The sequence below is a fragment of the Pteropus medius genome, unplaced genomic scaffold (assembly GCF_902729225.1).
Source record: "Pteropus medius unplaced genomic scaffold, Ma_sr-lr_union100, whole genome shotgun sequence".
In the NCBI taxonomy this organism is placed as follows: domain Eukaryota; kingdom Metazoa; phylum Chordata; class Mammalia; order Chiroptera; family Pteropodidae; genus Pteropus; species Pteropus medius.
The window spans coordinates 16,015,464-16,031,373 of record NW_024354502.1 but is presented as its reverse complement, the minus strand read 5'-3'; the positions used below and the strand labels follow the sequence as shown (position 1 = coordinate 16,031,373).

The following is a 15,910-nucleotide window of genomic DNA, read 5'->3' as shown; positions in this document are numbered from 1 at the left end:
CTTGTAATCTTGGTTGCATGGTGCTTTGAGTTAGACTATAGCTAAGAACTATTTTTGGCATTTTCTTTCTATTGGAATTCATAATGATATAGCAATCCTGGACACACATCTTTCCTATGTTCCAATATTTCTGTACTTGCTCTATAGAGAACATGATTTTTCTGTACACAGAGCATACAGATTTTGTGAGCTTATTATACAGAGCTTTAGTATTGATCTTAGTTTTTTGTTTTTTGTTTTTGTTTTTTTTTCATTAGCCTCTATCAAAATGCATGGGAAGAAAGAAGAATTTCATCATTTTGTTGTATACACCATAAAATACAAAGTCATTTCCTCCCTCATACTCTTTAGGGCTTTTCCTTTAACTTGAATTTCTCCATCAGAAAAAGTATATAAAAGAAGCACTGAGTAACCGTAAAATATGTCTTAGTTATCACCATAACTATGATTATTATTATAGTTGTTATTATTGTTTTCATTATGAGGCAGAGAAACAGTCGTCACCAGCATTGTCTTATTACTGTTTGCAATGTGAGAATTTAACTTGCTTATGTCAGTGATGAGTTTCCATAAAAAGCCTCATCTGATTATGTACTCAAGTCCACTTTGAATAGGTCTTTATTCTTGATCCATGTATAATTTAAATATGTCCTTGCATTTCCTTTTTTTGGTTTTGATTCTAATCTGCTCTCTTATTATCACGTGTACCTCAGCCCCAATGCCACCCTACTTTGGAACACTTCTCAAACCTTAATGTGCATAGATATCACCTGGAAATCTCACTAATAGCCCCATTCTTAGTAGGTCTGGGTTGAGGCCAGAGATTCTGTACGTCTAACAAGTTCTCAGGTGATGCTGCTGCTGGTGGTTCTGTGGACAACACTTTCAATAGAGAACAACTATATGCATATTAAGTTTAATGTCAATTAAACTAATGTAAGAAGTATCCTTGATTCTTCTCTCTTCTTACATGCAAAACCAATCAGTCATTCATTCAACAAATATTTACTGAAACCCATTCTGAATCAAATATTCTTCATTCTAGTGCAGAGGCACCTACTTTTTTCCATTTCCACTGCCACTACCACCAAGTTCATGCTACTATTATCTCTCTTCTGGGCTTTTGCAATAGCTGCTAAATGCATCTCTCCACATAACATTCTTGCTTCCCTCTTAAATCCAGTTTTTAATAGCAAAAAAAAAAAAAAGTAGATGTTAAAAAATGCATTTCTAATCATAGCGTTTCAGCATATCAAATACTTCAAAAGCTTCCCATTGACTTTAAAGATAAAATCCCAAATTTTTAACATAAAAAATCAGCAAGATCCTGCTTATATTAATACCTTCATTTCCCATCACTCTCCTTCTGGCTTTTGATGTTCCAGACACTATGGCCCTCCTTTGGTTATTAAAATTGCTAAGCTTCTTTCCATTTCAAGTCTTCTACACATGTTGCCCCTTTGCCTGGAATGCTCTTCCTTTTCTACTTTATCGAATACTATTCATCCTTCATAAATCAGATTAATGTCACTTCGTCAGAGAACCCACATTTGACCTTTCAGATTAAGTCAGAATATCCAGTTACTAGTTCTTTTGGTGCCACTTGTTTCTTATTGGGGGCACTTTTCATAGACATAATTACAATATTAAAGATGCAAATTAGTCTGCTTACTCTGAGAACCAGTTGCATGAGGGCATGAACCTTGTCTTTTTCTTATTTTTATATACCTAGTTCCTAGCACAGTGCCTGGTATATGGATGTCAACAAATATTTAATAAGTGATTTTAAAAAATAGAAAGAAGTTGGAACATCCTGGTCTATCTGTATCCCTCTGTGAAAAATGGAAGTAGTTTGTCAATTTTCAATGACCACTCTGTAACAAAATACACATTAAAATGTTATCTAGTCTCTTAGATGTATTCATAAGGTGTTGCTGTATCTTTCAGTGCTCCCACGTCATTAATATGGTATCCATTTTCCTTTAAAGTTCATGAGATGACTAACAGTAACTTAAATTTCTTGCATGTGAAAAATAGAACCCCAGCTGTTTATGTATTTGAGAACTGTTTAATATACTGCCACATACTACCTCCTACTGCTTCATAAATTGTTTCTGATGACACACGGTCTTTGTAGATGGTAAATTATTACATGTGTTTAAGAATCCTTTGTCAAAAAGCAAGATAAATCTCTGGGAACTACATCCCAGAAAACTTTTGTAATTACATTATTTGGGTAATCTTTTCTCTGGTTGATGAATGTCATTTGTAAAAATGTGCGTTGAAACTATTTCTGAAGTTCTACCACCACCGTGGGCCTAAGGGGAAGGAAATGGAGTTTCTGATAATGGTCCTTGAACCCTGCATACCCCTAGATATTCAGGACCACAAGTATGCCAGTCTAGGAGACCTATGATCTCTTGAGTAAGTATTATTTTAGAAATATTTTTCAAGTTCTGGAAATTCATATTTAATTTTCTGAAATCAGTGAAGAAGCAAAAAAAAATTTTGGAAAATTCATCTATCCATCTTCTGCCTAGTAAACATAAAAATAATTAAAATTGATAAACTAAATATGGCTTGGTTAACATATCTTCTGAAGGCCTTGATTACCATCTGACCCAAGAAGATCACAAGCAGTGACCTCAGCACCACCACCCCCAGGCCGACACATTCTGTATCTCCAAAGTGGTGATTCTGCTTTATTTTAAGCCCTGAATGAAGTGGGGAGCATTATTCTCCTTAGGTCCACAGTGGGCTCCCGGCCAGCAGCAGCTGTCAGCCCAGCGGGTTTCAGCTTGCTGCTCAGTACAGACTGACTTAGAGCCTTGGCAAGGATGAATGAAAGCCCTGTGTTTATGGGAAAATGCTTAAGTTGTCTACTCTCTTTTTGTTGCTATTGTTTTACAGTCCAAGTTCCACTTAATAGACAGCAGGAAAAAGCTGCTCCATCCTCAGTAGCAGTGGAAACAGTCATTCTCACTGTTTTGCACCAATATGGCTTAACTGAGGTCATCAACCAACCAACAGAGTGATGGTAGGTGCTCTGCAAGTGGGGGGATCTGACTACTCACCACCATATGGTTATTCCCAGCCACATTCTGGCTCTAACTCTTATCTTCTCACACATGCATCTCTAAACTTATTCCATTCCCAGAAGTTTAATAATATGGATATACTAAGCAGAGTTTTTACCTTTTCCTGTCTTCTAACAAATCTTGTTCCAATTTTTGTCTTCCATATTCATTAATCATTTGAGTTAACACACTTAAGATGTTTGAGCTTTAATCTTCTAGCTGAATTTCCCAATTTATAAACAGGGTAGATGACGAAAGTAATCTATCTATGAGTGAGTCAAGAAGCCTCAGTTGCTAGAGTGAAGATTTTTGTTTTAGTAGCATTCTAGATATTCCTCTCTAATTGTCCTATCCTTCCTAAGGGCAAACGCCACAGTTGTATCCCCAGAGTATCCTGGGACATGCTAACACACACCTTCATCTTGTCCACTTAGGTTTGGGGTGAGGGGGAATAAAGGTTTGAAAATGACCCACAGGAAATAAACAATCTCTTGTCCTAATTCTCTCTCCTCTTCTTTACTCTGCACATGTACTCCTCTCCTCTCATCTCTTTATTTCACTACGAAGCCTTTTTCACTCTTCTCTTCATTCATTATTTAACAACATTATGCTGAGGCCTACCATGTTTTAGAAGCTGTCGTAGGCACTCGAGATGCAACAACAAACAAGACAGAATGCTTCCTGGCCCAGTTTACATTCTGGTGAGGGAAACCAACAGTAAACAAGCAAACACAGTCATAATCAGGAGAGTAATGGGTTGCTTATATAGATACTAACAGTGACTGGTTTCTTTCTACTTAAAGTAGAAACATTCTACTTAGTGTTCAGAAGAAACTTCTCTGAAGAGTTATATTTAAGCTGACTTGAAAGACTGAGACCAACTGGAATATGCAAAGAATGTGGAGAAAGACATTTCAGGCAGAGAGAAAATAAGATAGCAGGGAAAAGCCTGTATTTAGAGACAGAAATCCATTGTAGCTGGATGATAATTCAGAGTGTCCCCAGTTGAGCTTGGTGAGAGAAGCTGGGGCAAGATCACATGAGCACCCTACAGGTCATAGCAAACTCTTGAAGAACAGTGTTAGGCTCTTCGTGAGGAATTATCTTGTGAGAGTTCTAGTGACTGACTGGTAAAACCAGGTGATAGTTCCAAAGCAATCACCTACTTGGTAGGTTATGTGTAGCCATGATCAGACTAGACCTGGGGTGAGTATCAGGGGAGAAACTCAAGGAAATCCATTCTCAGGACTGTAATCCACAGAGAAATATCTGAAAGGAACAGCTTTCTCATTTTCTAGAGTACGCTGTGTAATATAATATATACAGTGTTGTATATTCCAGCACTTAAACTGTGTCCTCTATAGTATTTCCAGTCCCTGCTTCTACCCACTGGGTCAACCACTTTACTATACATTTAAGACCTATTTATTAGGCATTCAGGTTGGTCAGGCCAATATAAATTTCTCAGGAAATTTGGCTGAGCCTAGCCTGCTTAAATATAGACTAAAACAATCTCAGGAAACTCTGTGTAGCTTTTCATTCCCATGGTTCTTTTTTATTTTTTCTTTCTTTCTTTTTTTTTTTCTTCTTTGTGGATGCCTATTAGGTTTATACTTTGTAAAACAGTCCACATCTGTTAGTATTTGACTTTTTTTCATTCCTAATATGCTCTCATCACCCACCCTGGTTACATGTTAAAATGTGATTGTTTGATTCCTAAATCTCTCCCTTCTACTTGTTTTTTGTCAGAGGATTACCATCGAGCTGTAAACTCCTAATACTTTTGGAATAGTTTTAGAAATTTAAAATATAAATGCAATTTCTGCATTATTTTCCAACAAAGCATTTTTTCAATCTTACTTCAAACGAACAATTTAATTGACTTCCATAGGCTCTTTGAATAATAGGTTGAGCCAAAGGCGAAATAATGTCTTATTATTTGCATTATTGTATTTCAGAGCACGTGACTGACTAACTCTGGTGGAGAGCTAGGAAAGTTACATATAAAGGACCCAGATGGTGGAATACCACATGTTCCATGTCTCAGTATGAGAAACAGCTCAAGTGAGTAAACTATTCCCAGACGTTTATTACATGACCCAGATCTGGAATAATTATTGTGCTTCTGGCAAGAGACAAAGGTGGAAAATGGACATTTAAGTACATTTAACATTAAAGGAATTATTGCATTCTTTTCTGAATATAATCACCTGTAGCTGGAAAAGTAATAGTTCCATATGTCATGTTCTTTATTGATTTCTGTTAGATATTTGCACTTGTTTGACCTGAGTGTAGGTGTAGAATGTTGCTAACCTAGACATTCTTGAGAACTTAGTAAAACCAAGTGGTTATTGATAATAGAGTAGTACATGTAGAGCAGGATCCCCAACTCCAGGGCCGCAAGCTGGTACTGGTCTATGGCCTGTTAGGAACCAGGCCACACAGAAGGTGAGAGGCAGGCAAACAAGCAAAGCATCATTTGTATTTGCAGCTGCTCCCCAGCACTAGCATCACTACCTCAGCTCCATCTCAGATCATCAGGTATTAGATTCTCATAGGAGCACCGGTCTCTGGTGCCAAAAAGGTTGGGGACCACTGGTTTACAGTATATAAAAGCTAATATTTCTAAAATTATAAATAGTACGCTTTTGTTAAAATATCTAAAAACATGTTCTTCCTCTGTTACAATTTTCAAACAAATTGACATACGTTTTTGCCCACTTAGTTCGAATTGTACATATACATCATTTTGTACATATACTATTAAATGTGTATGGCAGCCTCTCTTTCATGGCATTTCTTAACACCAACTCACCATTTTTGAGCTGGTATCTTAGTATCTCACTGATCTCATTATTTCCTCATTAAAAAATACATCATTTCTCTTATTGAGGCTACCTAGATTATTTGAATATGTTTTTATTGCTCAGAAAGAAGGTTTTACAGTCTGAGAGCCTTCCGGTTAACAAAACTATTAGCTTTTCCAAAAAATTCAGAAATTAGTAAGTGGACCAATGCCGGTTCCAGCAAATATCGTATTTCAGCTTGACACCACCAATACAGTAGATTCTGCTTCCTTTAGCATACAAACACAATTACATAGAAGAGACAGATACTCAGAACTCCAAAGAGAAAATTACAAACAACTCTGAATAAATCACAGCTCATGGCTTTGATGATACAATGTATGGTAATGGGAAAGAATCAAATATTTATCCTACATTTCCTGCATAGATTTTATCTTGATGTATCGAAACAGCTTGTGAAGGTAAGTTTTTATTTATGGAATCGATCTAATTAACTGAAGAAATGAATTTTAGAAAATCACTTAAAAATGCCCTTGGAAAAAAATGTGTAACACAGGCCAAAATGTCAAGATTTACATCCGGTTAATAATTTAAAAACTAGTCTGAATGACAAATTTTCAAACAAGATATTTTTTTCAGGATGGACATTCAGCCCCAGAGAAGGAGAGGGCCCTAACTCATGTCATATGGAAATCAGTGGCTTATTCATATTAGAATCACAAGCTAAGTCTCTGGTCTTTTGTCCTTTTAAGATAACAAAATACTTATTTGGGTGCATCTTCTATGACGCTAGAAGGAGAATGTCCCCTAGGATTCTACTGGGTAACAAGGGCAAAGTGTCCTAAAATGTCTGTTGTCTTTAATTTTGCTGGGAGGAGCCTGACAATGAAACGAAGTGAGTGAAGACTCTGAGGCCTCTCTCCCAGATGCCCTTTAGAGTGAGGTTTACAGAAGCCCGTGTTTGCAGTATGTCCAGTGGTCAGAATCATGACTGCCCAGTCAGTTAGGCAAAAACTTTGGTTCTTCATAATTAGTGGGTCTGTGGGAAGAGAGAGTCTCTAACACATTCTTCCCAGGCTTTTCCGTAACTTTCCATGGCTTACTGCTCAGAGAGAAGGAAAAATATGAGGGAAACAAACAGAGACAGGCCTCCTTTGTGCCTTGGCTCCTGGCCTGCCAAATCAGCCGGCTGGATGCAGAGGCAATTTCCTTAGTGTTTGCGGCCTTACACTGACTTCTGCACAGGGAAGTTGGGCAATATTTATTGTTGAATGGGGCCCCGGGAGATTATTCTTGGAAGGAAAAACCCCTGTGAACCTTTGTGTGTTGACTGAAAATCTCTTATAGCCAGGGTTTCTCAAACTAGATGTGATGCCTCCTTCCAACATAGAAATAATTGGGAAACAGAAAAATTCTTCAAGTTTGGAAATCCAGACTTGGTTCCTTCTTACCGAAGGTGATTTATATCTCTGGAGCACTGAGTTAGGAAGTGTAGAAATAAGTGGATAACTTTAAGATACTGTGAACTGCTCTCTAGGATTTTGTGAACAATTGAAATTTTAAAATATCTATTTATCCATTATTTATTTATAGGTAATTTTTGTTCTAAGCTCCCTTTACATGTAGAGGCATGGGTCAGGTACTGGAAGAGATACAAAGATGAAAAAGCCTAATTTTTGACATAAGGTGCTCATACTATCCACCATCTTCTCCCTCTACCACACACATAATCAAATAATAATAAGAATAAATAAATCATCTGGTATCAATATTAGTCTCATTTAAGTAGTCCATTTCAATGTCATAAAATAGTCATTGAAATACCACCTCTTGTCACTCTCTCCTTAAGTTAGTGTCATGTCTGAGCATATAGAGAAAGAGGTGCCAAGTGCACAACCTTAAATTCATGAGAAGGGTCAGGTCCTCAGGGCTCTAGGACAATGTCCCTCATCCAGCTGGTGCTGCTCATCCTCTAGTCATCTGGAGCTGGCAATGCTCATAAGCTGATCTTTCTCAGTATGGCCAGGGCTAAGAAATCCCCCTGGCCAATGAGAAGGACATTGACTTCTGCTTGTGTATAGACCTTGCAGGGTCTAACTTTAGTCAGTGTTGGGTCTTACGGGCTGCTCAGTAACCCTTGGTACATAGTCATATTATCATACAGTGTGCAAGATCCCCAGCCAAAGTCTCAATTGCTTTGAAACCTAGGGTGACTCCTTGAGGCCTTCCTCTGCTTGACGATCCAACATTGCCAAGTTGCTGTGACCACTTCTCACCATGGTGACTGGAGGACGTTTCTGAGACGATTTCTTTCTAGGGGCCTTGATGTGGGGAGAGCAGAGCCCTTCTCTGCCTTCAGTGTTTCCCTCCCAACTCTGGAATGTTCTCTTCTTTTCACCACAGAGGACGTCAGAAGATATCTGTCTAACGCTCATTTTTTTTCTTCTCTTCTTCTTCCCACAAATGTCCTAGGCCTAGGGAGGCTTGGGCATTTATTCTTTTTCTCTCTTATTCTATCTTTTCTTTACATTCACTTGACCCAGATGGAGCACATCCTCCACACCACAGTGAGCCCCCTGAGGATACTCATCATAACCTAAAAGGGGAGTAAAGGCTCTGTGGAACCTGCAAATTCTACTGTCATAACCATAGTCTGTTTTTATCGCAGAAGCCAGGTACTACTTTGTTCTTTTTTTGCATAATATACAAATGTCCCCTGAGGCTAATGGGTGCTTTGAGTAAATGGGTTGAAGATCTTATATTCAGAGAGGCAAGAGGACAAGCATATTGATACTGTTTAAGGTATCATCTTATTTATGATTATTATACTTATTTGTATAATGAGAAATAATGCCAGAAGCTTCTATAGTAACAAAAGCCACTCCTAAGTGTAGTCAGCAAAGGCTCTGATATAAGATATAACAAATTAATTGCCTCACGACAAATATTGCAGGATGGCACAGCCTTCCTTTGATGCCCATCAGCCTGTGGCCAACCCCAGCTGGAAAGCCAGTGCTTTCGGGTTCATTAGCTGGAAGAAAATGCAAAATGCTGAGTCGTTGCTCATGGAGCACGTGTGAGATGGTCTACACGGGATTTCCAGCACTGTTCTGGAGGAATGTGAGGTCTGAATTCCTCAAACATCAGTGGCAGGTTGAACTTGGGGAGAAGACAGTTTAGAACATTAGTGAGACTTCTTACCTTTTTTATCTTCTCTTTTCCCTTTGTTGAGACCTGGGAAAAGAGATAGAAACAAGTTAGATCACGATGGAAATGATTATGTCTATATAATTACTACTTAAAATATTGTGAGTTCTCATTATGTATTGCTGATTTAATCTCATTCTTTAAGAATCTAAGTTGTGGTTTTATTTTATTTTAAATTTGTAAGCATTAGATCATTTATAGGTAAATTGGTTCTAAAGCCTGTTTGCTTTCTTGATAACAGAGACAGACACTGATAACGCTTCTCAGAGTTACTGTCCCAGTGATGCTGCAACAGAAGTCTTGCTTTTCTCTCTGCCTAGAAACCTCTTTCCTTCTGTTCTTTACACACTTAACTTCTGCTTATTCTACCTCCCACTTCTCAACCCCACCCTGTACTTAAATCAGATCCCCATTATCTTCTCTCACTGCATTCTCTTCTTTTCTTACTTAGCATGTATCTTGATTTGTAATTATATATTTGTGTTATTTTTTAATGTTTGAAACAATAGCTTATCTTCAGAGAACCAAAGAGGAGAGGGATAAAGAGACCCTCGTCAAGATGGCAGGCGGTGGCTAGGAAAGTGAGAAGAACACAAAGGAAGTCATCTGCCTCTGGCCATTTCAGTGCAATTGCCTCTTGGGGTTTACACAAGATGGGCCCCAGGTCCCCCAGCACCTCAGTCCTCTGACTTGCTGAGAGCCCATCTTCATGATCATTATTCTCCCATCTAACTCTCAATTCATATTTCATCAATTTCCTTTGTTCCCACCACATCATCCTCTGCCTGAGTCCCATCCCCAGAGAATTAGACTGGGGGAATATTTCCAGCTGGCTGGAAAAGGACAGATTATGGACAGGTAATGGGAAGGATTTATAAACCACTGAAGAGCTACAGTAAAGAAAGTGTGCTTCTAGAATCCCATGTCGGACCACCAGATGTACACTTTTCTCTAAATACCTGGTCATAAAAAAATGAGAGTCAGTGAGTTTAAAAATATGCCCATGGTATGTGTCATACTGGCAATTGAACTCCAGCCAACTTGATTCCAAGGTTCATGAGTTTCCTGTTATAACCAGCAGTTTGGTGCTCACAGCTCAGCATCAAGATTGACCTAAATGCAATTCTGTCTCTGGTACTGAGCCCCTATTTCAGTGGTTTTTAGCGTTTTGCCTTAATTTGTCCCAACACACCTTTTTTTTTTTTTTAATTTGTCCCAACACACCTGTGCAAGAAGCAGTTTTCCTATCAGTGACAGTGGCTCGCTACAATAGAGAGGAAGCTGGACAGGGTTAGAATAATTTTAAAAGGGCTCACCCTTACTCCAAGCAAGTTCTGATGTAGACTGCTTGGGGAAAAGTGCCCGCATGGCATTTTTGAAAATCCTTTTAGGACCCTTTGACTTTAGAAGCAGGGTCATTTGTGTCTTACTCCTGGTTTTATGACTCTCCTATTATCCCAGTTTCTCTAGAATCAAGCTCTTCGATGTATGAGATTTATTCCTGAACATGCCTTCCCTGCTACATGCTATAGCTATACTTCTTATACTTCTGTGTGCTGCCTGCTGCTTATGCCTTTTCACCCCCAGCCCCATGCTCATCCTGGCCTCTTGTAACCCCAGAACACCCTGGCATCATGCTTTTCTCACTAACTGAAATGTCTGCCAACTGTTTACCATGAATCTTTGGCACATCTGTGTAAATCTTCTCTTTATTTGTATTCAAATAAGCCCCCAGAGGACATCCTTGTGGTCTGTCTGGTCACTGGGTCTCCATCAATCTAACCTCACCACCACTTGTCTGGGCCTTCCCACCACAGATACCCACATAACTACCCCTGTTCTTTATTGTTAACTCAAACCTTCTTTTAATAGCTTCATCATGGATGGAAGAGCTTTTCAAAAAAGAAATTTGTCTTCTTTACATATACTTTTGTATGAATTCTTATTTTGTAGTCCCTGAATGGGTTGATTTATTCAGAAAAATACAATAGAGCACAGATGTTTGGGCCAAGTGTGCTTGCAAAATGCTATTCTCTACAGAATGGTTTTAGGCATAAGAGTATTCACAATAAATGGTGGACATATTTCCCTTTTGGAGGGTTTTTTCTTCAGCCTGTCAAAACTTAGATTTATAAATTAAATCTGTGGAACATTTATTTAAAAATGTCACTAGCGAAATGTACAAATCTGTATATTAAAGTTTATGAAAGCACTTTCATAAAAACAGTAAACTTCTTAAAGTTTGATATCATCAAACATCAAACGGTTAGGACCTGTTGGTTCATATTCTTGCTCCAAAGAATTTCTATTGTTTTATTTCTCTGAGTTATTAAGCGTGGATCTGGTGAGAATATGTTGGTATAGCATGGTGTAGCTGTGGTATAGCTGTGATGGTACTGTGTGGGACCTTTGTCAAATACCTATTCTATGGAATTTGCTGAAGGAAGAAACACCATCATTATTTTGAGTTTGCTTTTGCAGAATTTGTTTTTCCTGGTAACTGTAGCCATAGCAATTACCTGAAACAAAGTTGGTAATTGTTTTCCTTCTCTCTGCTGAAAGCAGATATAGGTTAACCGTATACTCTAGGGGAATTTAACATTAGTTCATATGTTTTTATATTTTAATCTGCCAATGTTTTTGCATATGAAAGGAAGACTTGCACAGGAACTGATAATAACATTTTCAATTAGTAACAACAATAGTCGTGTTTCCATGTGCAGAGGTTATAAATACTTGAAGCTTTGGATTATCATTTTCCTGATAATACCTGAGATATGTCTATAGGTATAGATATATAGATATAGATAGGGATAGATACAGAGAGATAGCTTCAAATTTCAGTAAACTGATATGGTCAAATATATTTAGTTGATTGTGCTATTTCTGAAAAGTTCAGGATAAGGTCATATCTGAAAAGTGAGCCCTCTTCTACATTCTAGAGAAAATGCCAGTTTGAAATTTTCATACTTAAGACACCCCCACCCATGGCAATAAAATATAGGTTATATGATTCTAAAGTTTTCAGTTAGAAAGTTTTGCTTTCATGGCAGAAGAAAACTGCAAGTTATTATAGCCCATGATGTGTATTTAGGGATAATGGGGGATAACACATAATTTCAACTTATTTCTGGACTAAATTAATGTGATTATATATTATTTCAAACCACAAGACTAAAATTATTCTCTCACTGAAGTTGATTCCTCTCCCAAATGAACTGTATTGTTATATTTTGATCAATATTTTTTTTATCAATACCACAACCAGACAGATATTTTAAGAAAAGAATAAAATCATATTTATCACTAGTCCTATCTTAAATTAATAATAAGAAGTAGACAGCTCGCAGGGTATGTGCCTCTATTTCTATTTGCCTGCTAGTTTGAAATGGGGGTGGAGGGGAATTATCAGTGGTTATATGTCTACATAGCCAAGCTAGAAGCATACAGCCATGAGAACACTTCAGTTGTACAGACAGATAAACCACTAAGGACTAATTAAATAGATTTCCCTTCTTGAAAGAAAGACAGAAAAAAAAAAAGAGACACGTATGAGAGGCACTTGAATAGGTGAGGATGATGTCTAAAAAAGTCTTAAGAACTAAAATCATAAATTAATGGTAAAGTATGTATTTTAGAAGGCACATGCAAGCACCCTCCTACTAAGAAATATTCAGGAGATTAGTCACCATAAACTTTCTCAAGATAAATTGAGGTGCTCTCATTCAACCAGGTAAATGAGAGGAAGAATTACGATTGAAAAATGTGCTTTTGCTTACATTATCCGACTAGGTTCTTCCAGTTAACCCATCAAATGAGTTGTTAAAAGATGCTCCTCCTAGAAGAAGAAAAATTGAAGTCTAGAATAGAGACTATCATAGCTCCTAAGGTGTTTGGGTTTTTAAAAAAATACAGAGAGACTTGATCTAATGCTCAATTCATTGGAATTGGAATCTTGAGCATAGCTCCTTGAGAATGAGTTTACCAGAAAAACAGTGAATTAATGAGATACCTATCAATGGATTATGCCAGAGCCATATGGAGAGGCATGCCATGCAGAGAAAGCAATGCTTCTTCCGCCACTCTCCAGGAAGTGCCCCATGAACCAAAGGTGACTGACAATAATTTTCAGAATCATGACCTTTAGAATAAGTCCTTCTGTTTCTCTCTTTTCTCATCTCAAAAATCAAACAGATGTTCTGCTTAATAAATGTGACTGCATATAAACTGTTTAGATAATAAAAAATGTGTTCGGCTAAAATAAAAATGGTGGAAAACAAGTTGAGTAAAAGTACTTGTGGCAAATATTGATAGTCTTATTCATATTATATTAAAGAGCTCATAAAAATATTAAAAAAAAAAAGCCCCAAGAGTCTCAATAGACATATGTATAAAATGTATAAATAACTAATTTATATTGAGGGAATGAAATAATTTTGAATGTCAGTAATAAAATATAAATAAAAATGGTTATATAATGCTATTTCTAGTGAAAAATGAAAGGAATATTCTCACCCCATTAATTGAAGCATAGTAAAATGATTACAGTGGTCTTCTCTTATCTGTAGGGGATACATATCAAGACCCCCAATAGATGTCTGAAACCACAGAAAGTACCAAACCTTATCTATACTATGTTTTTTTTCCTTATACAAGTATATCTATGATAAAGTTAATTTATAAATTATGTACGTAAGAGATTAACAATAATAAATAGAAAAATAAAAATAATATAACAAAAGATATATGGATGTTGTCTCTCTTAAAAATACCTTACTATACTGTACTCACCCTTCTTTTTGTGATGATGTAAGGTGATACAATGCCTATATGATGAGATAAAGTGAGGTTAATGATAGGCATTGGGATTTAGTATTAGGCTACTATAAAAGTTACTTGAACACGAGCACTGTGATATTGCAACAGTTAATCCGATAACCAAGATAGCTAACTAACAGGTGGGTAATATATACTGTGTGGACACACTAGACAAAGAAATGATTCACATCCCAGGCAGTACAGAGTGAGATGACGTGAGATTTCATCACGCTACCCAGAATGGTGTGCAACTTAAAACTTATGGATTGTTTATTTCTGAAAATTTCCATTTAATATTTTCAGACCACAATTGACCACAGGTAAATGAAACTATGGAAAGAAAAACTGTGAATAAGGGTTTAACATTTTTTTGAATGTCTCCTTGGGCAAGGGAAATGAAACAAATGAACAATTAAACAACAATAATAATGAGCCTGGGAGAAAGGGGATCAGTGTCCAGAACTATTAAATATATTATCTAACATGTCCAGTTTTCAAACAAAAAAATGATGAGAAATGCAAAAAAAAGAAAAAAAAATCTCAGAAAAGTGTTACTCATCCACAAGGAAAAATGAGTCAACAGAAACTTCTTGTGAGAAGACCCCTACATCAGACTTAATAGACACAATTTTTAAAGCAGCTATTGTAAACATGTTCAAGAACTAAAAGAAACAATGACTAAAGTAAAGAAAAATAGAACAATGTCTCATCAAATAGAGAACATAAAAAAGATAAAAATTATAAAAAGAACCAATGGAAATTTTAAAGTTGAAAAGTTGAAATGAAAAATTTACATAAGGGGCTCAACTGTAGATCTGAACTGGTAGAAGAAAGAATGAGCAAGCTTGAGGATAATTTGTTAGAGATTATGCAATATGAAGAACAGAAGAAAAATGGTGAAGAAAAATGAACACAGTCTCAGAGAAATGGGGGATACCACTAAGCTTGCTAATGTGCATTTAGCGGGTGTGACAGGGAAAGAGGAAAGAGAAAGATTAGAGAAAATAATCTAAGAAAATTACCCAAATATGATGAAAAAGATTAATTTACATATCCAAGAAAGTCAAAGAATTCCTGATAAACAGAAAGATATTCATACCTAGACATATTATATAGGAATAACAAAATCCAAAGATAAACAGAAAATCTTGAAAGCTAAGAGAAAAAAACAACTCATCACAAGAGAACAATAATATTAACAGCTGACTTCTCCTTAGAATAAGGAGAAGCAATAGGCTAGAAGCAGTAGGACAGCATATTAAAACTGCTGGAAGAAAAAAAAAGCTCCAATAATTTTATATCCAGCAAAAATATCTTTTAAAAGTAAGGATAATAAAAAGACATTCCAAGACAAACAAAACCTAGAAAAATGATTGCTAGTAGACCTGACCTAAAAAAAATACTAAACGAAGTTCAAGCCAAAAGCAAATGATTCCAGATAATAAGTAACTCAATTCATCTGAAGAAACAAAGAGCTCCAATAAAGATAATTGTGTAGATAATTAAAAAAGAAAGTAAAAGTCACATATTTTCCTACTTTTTTTCTTTTAACAGCTAAAAAACAAACACATAAAACAAAATATATATAATCATGTCATTGGCCTACAATATGTAGAAATGTAATATATTTGATGATAACAGCACAAAGAAGGTGAATAGGAACAGAGCTGTATTAGAGTAAGAAAATAACACCAGATGGTAATTGGAATCCACAGAAACAAATGAGATCAAGAAATAGTAAATAAGGAAATTAACATAACACACCCTATAAATATAAACTAGCTCTTCTCTCACCTCCTTTAGAATATATAAAATAATACAAGGTAATAACTATATGAATCAACATCTATAGATATAATATATATGACAATAATAGCACAAAAAGGGGAATAGGGATGTGTTATATAGGAGTAATAATTCTTATCTAGTTGGAATAAAGTTAGTATAAAGTTGAATTTGATTCTGATAAGTTTAGGTATATATGGTAAGTCTTAAATCAAC

At 36.3% G+C, this 15,910-nt stretch overlaps 1 long non-coding RNA gene across 2 annotated transcripts in view; it reads right to left on the bottom strand.

The window, feature by feature from the left end:
* Nucleotides 1-15,910, bottom strand: part of LOC120595489 (uncharacterized) — a 52,295-nt gene that overhangs the window by 21,360 nt on the left and 15,025 nt on the right. For both annotated transcript variants that reach the window (XR_005650871.1, XR_005650870.1), the window contains one exon: nucleotides 9,086-9,118. This is a non-coding gene — a long non-coding RNA (uncharacterized LOC120595489). The remainder of the gene's footprint in view (nucleotides 1-9,085; nucleotides 9,119-15,910) is intronic.